This window comes from Siphateles boraxobius, unplaced genomic scaffold (assembly GCF_051911475.1).
Source record: "Siphateles boraxobius isolate OS27281-9 unplaced genomic scaffold, OSU_SipBor_1 77, whole genome shotgun sequence".
NCBI classification, from domain to species: Eukaryota; Metazoa; Chordata; class Actinopteri; order Cypriniformes; family Leuciscidae; genus Siphateles; species Siphateles boraxobius.
This window is the reverse complement of record NW_027509205.1, coordinates 2,680,019-2,688,049: the sequence shown is the minus strand read 5'-3', so window position 1 is coordinate 2,688,049 and position 8,031 is coordinate 2,680,019.

Genomic DNA, 8,031 nt, shown 5'->3' with positions numbered 1-8,031 from the left:
CATTCGGGTTTGATCTTCCCAGAGCTGCAGGTTTATTCTGCCGGTGGCGTTATTCTGCCTCCACTTGAGCGCTCTGTGTCTCCAGCCTTTAAACTCTACGTTTTTCGTTCCCGCGGTCAGGTGCGCGATCCTGCCAGAGAGTACACCAACCTGATCAAATATAAAGAAGAAAAATCATTAAATAAAATAGAGGATCAAATACAGTAGCTATTAAGTATAATTTAAAATAATATAATTTATTTAAGAACTTGGATGTTGCCTTTGGGCCATTTTTTTCACCTCCTCTACGGTTCGTTTGGATTTATGTGGAGGGTCTCTGTGCGGAAAGTGCAGGTCGTTGACCACCGTCAGATTTGTTCTTCGTCCGCAAATTATGTCCAACCCTTCACCTGAACGACCTAAAAGGAAGAGATAATGCAATAAGACATAAATATACTATTTGTAAGAAAATAAGTAGCGTAAACATCAAGTTGATTAAATACTTACTTGGTTCTTTTAACATCCCGGTCAACTTAACTGCAGATTTGCAGTTTTGCGCTCGGATGGAAATATCTCTTTTTTCTACGCAAAAAAACTGCAACTTGATGGAAGTTGTCACGATCAACCTGCAGTAGTGCATTGCAATATCTAGTTTTTTTTACAGCCGATTGTTTGATTATAGACACATTGTGCAAGTATCAGGTTACACATGTGTCGTCGTCGTCCAGTTTCATTTTCTACGGTCCGGATGCCATGTTGACTTGTCAGTAGCCGAATGTGATAAAACAGTATTTTACACACTTTTATAACTTACGCCCATCAGAAGTCAGACAAGGCTAGACAGACCAATTAGGCGTGACAGACAGATGTCAAGTGCACAAAAGTTCAATTAAAGGACAAAGAGTCATGCCAAAGTCAAACATATTAGGCTATACTTTTATGTATAGAATAACAGTATCATTTTAATGTTAGTTATTTATATGTATTAGTTGTTTTGTAATATGGTATTGTTTTGTTTTTTTCATTTTATACATGTGTGAATATGTTAACATAAAGAAATATATGTAGCCTATGTTAAAAAATTTGTTGTGACACAAAAAATTGAACGTTGCAATCTTTATTGTTATGAAGTTACTACTGAAAGCTACTGAAAGACAGAAACTTTGCAAAATTATATTTTAGTTATATTGTGTTTAAAAAAGTGTTCATGTCCAAATAATAGCATACGTCATTGCATTAAATGTATGGAAAAATGTTAGAAATGCTAGGTGTAGACCATCAGAGTTTATTTGATTATCAAAAAAATGAAAACTAGTTATATACTGTTCTTTTTTTTAGGCTTACTTTGTTTTAAAAAGGATGTTATATTTCAGGTTTTGTGTAACTTTTTATAAGGATGATTTTATGAATTCTATTTAAAATGAATCAATATTGTGTTAATTAACTTTAGCAGGGATGCAAACAGCGCGCTTTTCGGCGCCTCACGCTTTTTTCACGTCAGTTTGGGTGACTTGGGTCTGAGACTGAGTGGGTCTTATTATAATTTCACAAAGTCATCTGAAGCCATTCCATAGCTTAATGTGAGGAACAGAAGTCTATTTACATCATTAAATTAAAGTTTACAGAAACTCGTTCTCCCTCGTCTGCGGCTGTCAATCATTCTCCATTCAGTATTCAAACAGTGCGCGCGCCTCGTCCGGTTACAGCAGGATGCACGGTAAAACTCTCTCCAATATGATATATTCACATTACAGTGCTTGATCTGTAGATAAAAGGCTGTGGATTTGCATAAAATTACTTTATTTTGTGTATTTGTATATTATGTTTGTTGCTGTTTTTAAACGACTCGCTACCGTGCCTGTTAGTACAAGGACTATGAATCGGCATTAAACGCACAATAACTGGAATTTAAAACTGTGAAGAAACAAATGATCAATAAACTGTTGGACAGATATACACTAGGATTTGTGCGCTCGACATTTCTTCGCTTTGTGCCGTGAACTTTTAAATGCGCACTTGTGCAGCGCTGCACACTGTCACTCCATGTTGCTTTGAGCACATCATTCTGCGCCCGCGATGCGCATACGCGCTTTGTGCGCTCTGTTTTGAAGCGGTCATGGTTTTGCGCACTGAAAGATTATTAAAAGCCTATATATTTTTTATACCTATCCTGCACAATACATTAAAAATAAGTATTATTTAATCGTATATTATTTTTGTGTAGGCTATATAAATATATACACTTCTGAATTCTTGACATTCATATATAAATATAAAATTGTGAAATGTATGATTGCATGATTGAATTTTATAAGAGTACTAATAGTAATCTGTTTTTATTAACATGTTTAGTTTTTATAAAATTATTGTGTAGATTTTTTCAAGAATTACTTTTTGCTGCTGATTTATACACTCATTAAGTTTAATAAAAATACATAATACATTTATGTAATATTTAAAGGTGTTAACTGTAATCTTACACTGCAAAATGATAACTTACAAACGATTAAATTCATCACAATTATGGATATTTGCCGCGGGGCGAGGGCTTCGATAACCTCTCTCTTTTTTGACCATACATGTGTTTGCATCCCTGTTTAGGGTAGTTTAAATACATTCGACGCAGAAATAAACTTTTGTAATTAGACAAGTGAAGACATATTTGTAGAGTTAATTAGTTCGTCTAGCAGGTGTTGTATATGTGATTTTTTAAATTTTTATTTAAGGGCGTTTGCAGACATCCAATTAGTTAGAAATGTATCTATACGGCTGTCCTGCACTTGGTCACGTGTTCAACTCTGTCTAGATGGCTAATTTGTCCGACATTGCTGTAGTTTTTGTTAATAGATTGTAAGACATATGACGAGAAAATGTTCATTACAAATGTTAAAGTATGCATGAAATTATGTTATTTTATATTAATGTGCATTAACATGGAAGTACCGATTCAAATTCATAGCTTTCTTTGTTGTAAAAACCAGTGTGCGCAGTGTCTTTTGAAGTGGAAGAAAGGTAGATTAAACAAATTATCTCCTGAATTTGAAATCGTCTGTTATGTCCTGTAATATAGCGTTATTTGAGAGGACAACTGTTTATGGTGTCTGCAACCATAGTGGACGTTATTGAGTGCACTTAATCTCACATTGCACTGCAATAACGTGTGTATAAAAGATGTAAGCTGCGCTCAACATTTGTCTATTTTCGGTCACTTATTTCATAGGGTTTAGAACAGGGGTAGGCAAGTTCGGTCCTAGAGAGCCGCTGTCCTGCAGAATTCTGGTCCAACCCTAATCAAACACTCCTGAACAAGCTAATCAATATCTTCAGGATTACTAAGGCTATAGGCAGGTGAGGTTTTTTTCAGTGTTGGAGCCAAACTCTGCAGGACAGCGGCTCTGTGGGACCGAAATTGCCTACCCCTGGTTTAGAGTGTGATTTAGGATTCATGTATTAAGTGTGGATATGTTAACGTAAGAAAGTGCACCTGAGACCCGCAGAGATGGATTCATTGACAGCTGCTGTCAGACTCTAAAATGGAGAGTGACTGGAGTGACACAAGTAGCTTTGCCACAGAGCGGTCATTTGAAGTCGAGGACTTTTCTCCCCCACCTTCACCTGAAGTGTAGGATGTTGAATTGTCTGTGGACACTGGGCCAGAGCCTTATCAATTCGAGCCGCTGGCTCAAACTGCCGTCTTAACTCCCGCATCGCGATCAGCATCCAACGATGCTAGCAAAGCAGCCGCGCGAGGGAGAATGGGGCCAGTGTCTGATTGGTAAAACATTAGCATTATGGCTATATTAGGCTAATGCTCATAGCAAATGCTAACGGAACTATCAAAAAATTAAAACCCATGCATTTAGGTTAATTTTGGTATGATGTAGTGTTAATAATTAAGCGAAAAACATATATTTCAAGTCTCCCTCTACAATTACAAATGATTCTGTCTCCACAGGTGCAGCTGTGGGCACTGCAGCTCACTGTCCCTGGTGGAGAATGTGTGATGTAGGGAGATACCCAAGGTATAGCTATGAAATATGATAAGACCAGAGTGTTAAATCCAGTAAATTAATTTAATAAGTACTATACACAAAACCAGGGTTCATACAGATAAATAGGTAAACAGAAATAAACAAAATAAAATAAAGCTATACAAAATAAAGTGTAGCAGATGCAATGACTATGGAAACTTTAACAATTGAAAGGTTACTATGACAAAGATATCGCATTCAAACAGATTTCCACCTCATGAATATGGTTGACCTGAAGAATGAAAACTGTATCATATACTTGGATATTTATGAACAATATCATACACATTCTCATGTTGTAGGTAGTACACATGACCAGATTGGTGGAGTGGGCTGTGTAATGGCACATCCAGGCTTTGAGCCAGTGGCACTAAACCCATATGTATTGCAAGCTGTATATGGCACTTACGTCCACTTATATGGTGAGATGGAGAGACAGTTACAAACAGGTTAGTTCCAGGAAGAAAGGTTAAATTTGATCTAAAAAAATAAATGTATATAAATTTTTTTATTAAAAACAAATGTATCCTCCACTTCAACATACATGTGCACTACCTGTCTTTCAGCGCATATAGACACCTCGCATATCGTGTTGTCGTTAGGTGGTGTTGGGGGTACCTTGGCCAACACGTTCGGGTGGTCATACCATCATGCGTTGTGACACGGATCAGGGAAGAGTTTCTTGAAGAAGGACCATACAGCATACAGAGGTTTCCTTCCCCCACTGCATTGAATATATATATATATATATATATATATATATATATATATATATTATAATATAAAAATAAAAATTAATTATAAAGAAGCATTTTTAACTGGAATTACACACTACACAATTTTAAAAAAAATCAGCTACAAAACTCAAAATGAATATGTAGTGTAAGAGGTATACAGTCATAGACCCACAACCATATATGAAGAATGAAGACCCGGAGTCAGAATTATAATAAATTTAAGAAAAGTTTTACTGAAGATAGTTTGCAGTTTCATCAGCAGAAGTCAGCTTCAAGACTCACACAGGAGTTCGTAGGCCGCCCCGCTTACAGTTACAAAGATCACAGCAGTTATACGATTTCCAAGGTCTAAGCTACGTCATTGCTTACAGGATGAATGATTCTCATTGGCTAAGAAATAGATAAACACAGTAATTTTCCACACATATACAGATAGATGGAAGCATATCTCCATTTCTTAGTCTCTGCATGTGCTAATGGAGGATATTGTTTCAAGTCTTGAAACAGGTTTGTGTTGCCTGACTTTGATGGCACGAATCTTCAGCACAGTTTGCAGTGCAGGCTGCAATATTAATATTACATGTTTTGTCTCGAAACGCATATTTGACAGTGAGTTGACAGTAGTATTAGCTTGAGTTAGGATGCAGATTTACTAAGTTAAATTTACGTTTATTTATTGGTCATCCAGTATCATGCATTTAGATCACGAGTAAAAATTATATCGTATTATATACAGCCCAAAATATACAATACAAAATACAAAAAATACAAAATATTTTCATTGTGTAGTTGTTTACCTGGACTAGTTGGATGTCTTTTTTTTTACTAAGTTTTTTTTGATTTACTAAGATTTACTAAGTTAAATTTATGTTTATTTATTGCTCATCCAGTATCATGCATTTAGATCACGAGTAAAAATTATATCGTATTATATACAGCCCAAAATATACAATACAAAATACAAAAAATACAAAATATTTTCATTGTGTAGTTGTTTACCTGGACTAGTTGGATGTCTATGACCCTATTGGCTTTGAGGTCCATCATGGTGTAGCTGCCATATTTTGCTGAATGTCCTACAATAGTGTTGTTTGCACAAAGCCAACGTCAACAAAGCCTGACAGCAGTCTAATATATATTTATATATATATATTAGGGGTGTAACAATACATGTATTCGTATTGAACCGCTCGTTGGACTCTATATATATATATATACATACACATACATATAATTAATGAGTTGTTTATTACCAGGTGAATCAGCTCTCATGTCCCCACCAAGAGTCACAGCCCCATCAGCAATGGCATTTTCAATAATGTTATCCTGCTCGATCTTCCACTGCCAGTTTATGGTTGGGATAAGGAGCTTGGCCTGATGCTTGTGGAAGCACGGCTCAGAGATACCCTGGATTTTGAAGGCATCCAAGAACTAAAAGAGAAAAAATGCATCTTCATATAATAACCTGAGGGGTGACGTGCAAATATGATAGCGCCAGGTTATTATCTCTCACCTTCGATATCTGGCAAAACGATGAGCCAGTGAACAGAACAGCTGCACAGAGCTGTAGGTTTCCCGTTGGTATATTGTTTACCATTGGCTGGCTCGACCAATCACTGGAGTGCTCACAGTAAGCACAGTGCTGTTTGACACGGAGAAGTGTCCCAATGGTTGTTTGTGAAACAACCAAACTCCGGGTGCAGACAGGGCATCTTCTAAAAAGCTCCAGCAGTTTATCTTCATAAACAATGTACTTAGTCACTTTGTGGGGTAATACTTCATTAAAGACTCTATGTAAAAGGGAAAAAAAGTTAAAACAAATTTAAATAAAAGCATAAATAATCATAATTTGGTTATGTAATGTGTATGTATCAGAAATAACTTAATGACAACAAATCAAAAGTGTTTAAAAACAAGTAACGTTAATTGCTAAATTAGAAAATTCAAATATAGCCTAACTGAAAAACCTAACGGGACTGAACGCATTACCTTGTACTGTTCATGGTGCTCTCACTTCCATCTTGATGGTAGCTGGAGTCATCAGTGGACACCTCACATCTTTTCCTCTTCACTGGTGTCGAGGTTGCCCTGGGACACTCTGTGAAAGGCTCCATCAGTGTGTCTGTGTCACATGACACACTCCTGTTAGGCATTCTGACCTGGGTGGCTGCACAGATTAATAATTGATTTATTATCAATAAGCAGCGAAAGTACAAAACAAAATTATATAATCTTAACTACATGATGAAACATTCCAAAGCTCCATAGTATTCAAAATCACCTTTGCTTCTCCTCATGGGCTTCACGTTAGCCTGCACACCTGCAGATCTGGAGCTGACTGGTTCAGTCTGGCACCCAATTTCTCTGGTCATAGTAGGCTAGAAAAAAATGTGTTATGGTTTACAATTACGGTCTTATATTCAGTAATTTTAGAGATTTTAAAATGTTTATAAATACTATTAGTTAACGTTAATTAACTCACAAACTTCTGAGGTAATTTTCTCCAGGAGTATTACTATTACGTTATTATTATTATTATTATTATTATTCCTCACACGAACGCAAGACGACGTAAAGTAACTTTAACATTTAGATTATTTAGATTAAAAGTGACTACACACTGACGCACCTGTACTTTGTCTGCCGGCGGCCCTTAGAGCATGTGCGATCAGAACAAACGACACAATCTGGACAATCTTCTGCAACGCGGAGCCAGTGGCGCTCACTGAGCCTCTGTGGCATCAAACCCCCCATTCGCTTTGCTTTGACCTAATACGTTTCCGAATGTTAGAAATGGAAATGAAATGGTCCAAACGAAAAGTGCCCCAAAATCTTGGTTCTTTATTATGAACAGATAATACAATAAACCAGCGCTGGTTGGAGTAGAAGCTCAACCCAATATCCTTTGTCTAGGGTTTATATAGTGAAAGTCTTAAACAAAAGAATACAAGTCTAACCAATAAAATCAAACATTACATCATAGATATCATATAGACGTTATATAACAGCTTCTTAATATGGGCAATATCCTGTTAAAGTTCCACAGGATCCTTTGGGTCCTAGGAGCTTTTCAAACACACAATGTATAGAAAGGAACGAACATTGAGAAAGGAGGGGCTGAGTAGTCCTCTCTTAATGGATACCAGATGTTTAGCTTAAACACAAAAGGAAAAATGTACAGACGTGGCAGTTTTGCTGCCTAGTATAAAAATCATACATAGACTATTGTTTTGTATGCTGAAGGAGAAAGATATTTCTAACAATGGCCACTTTGATAAGATGAT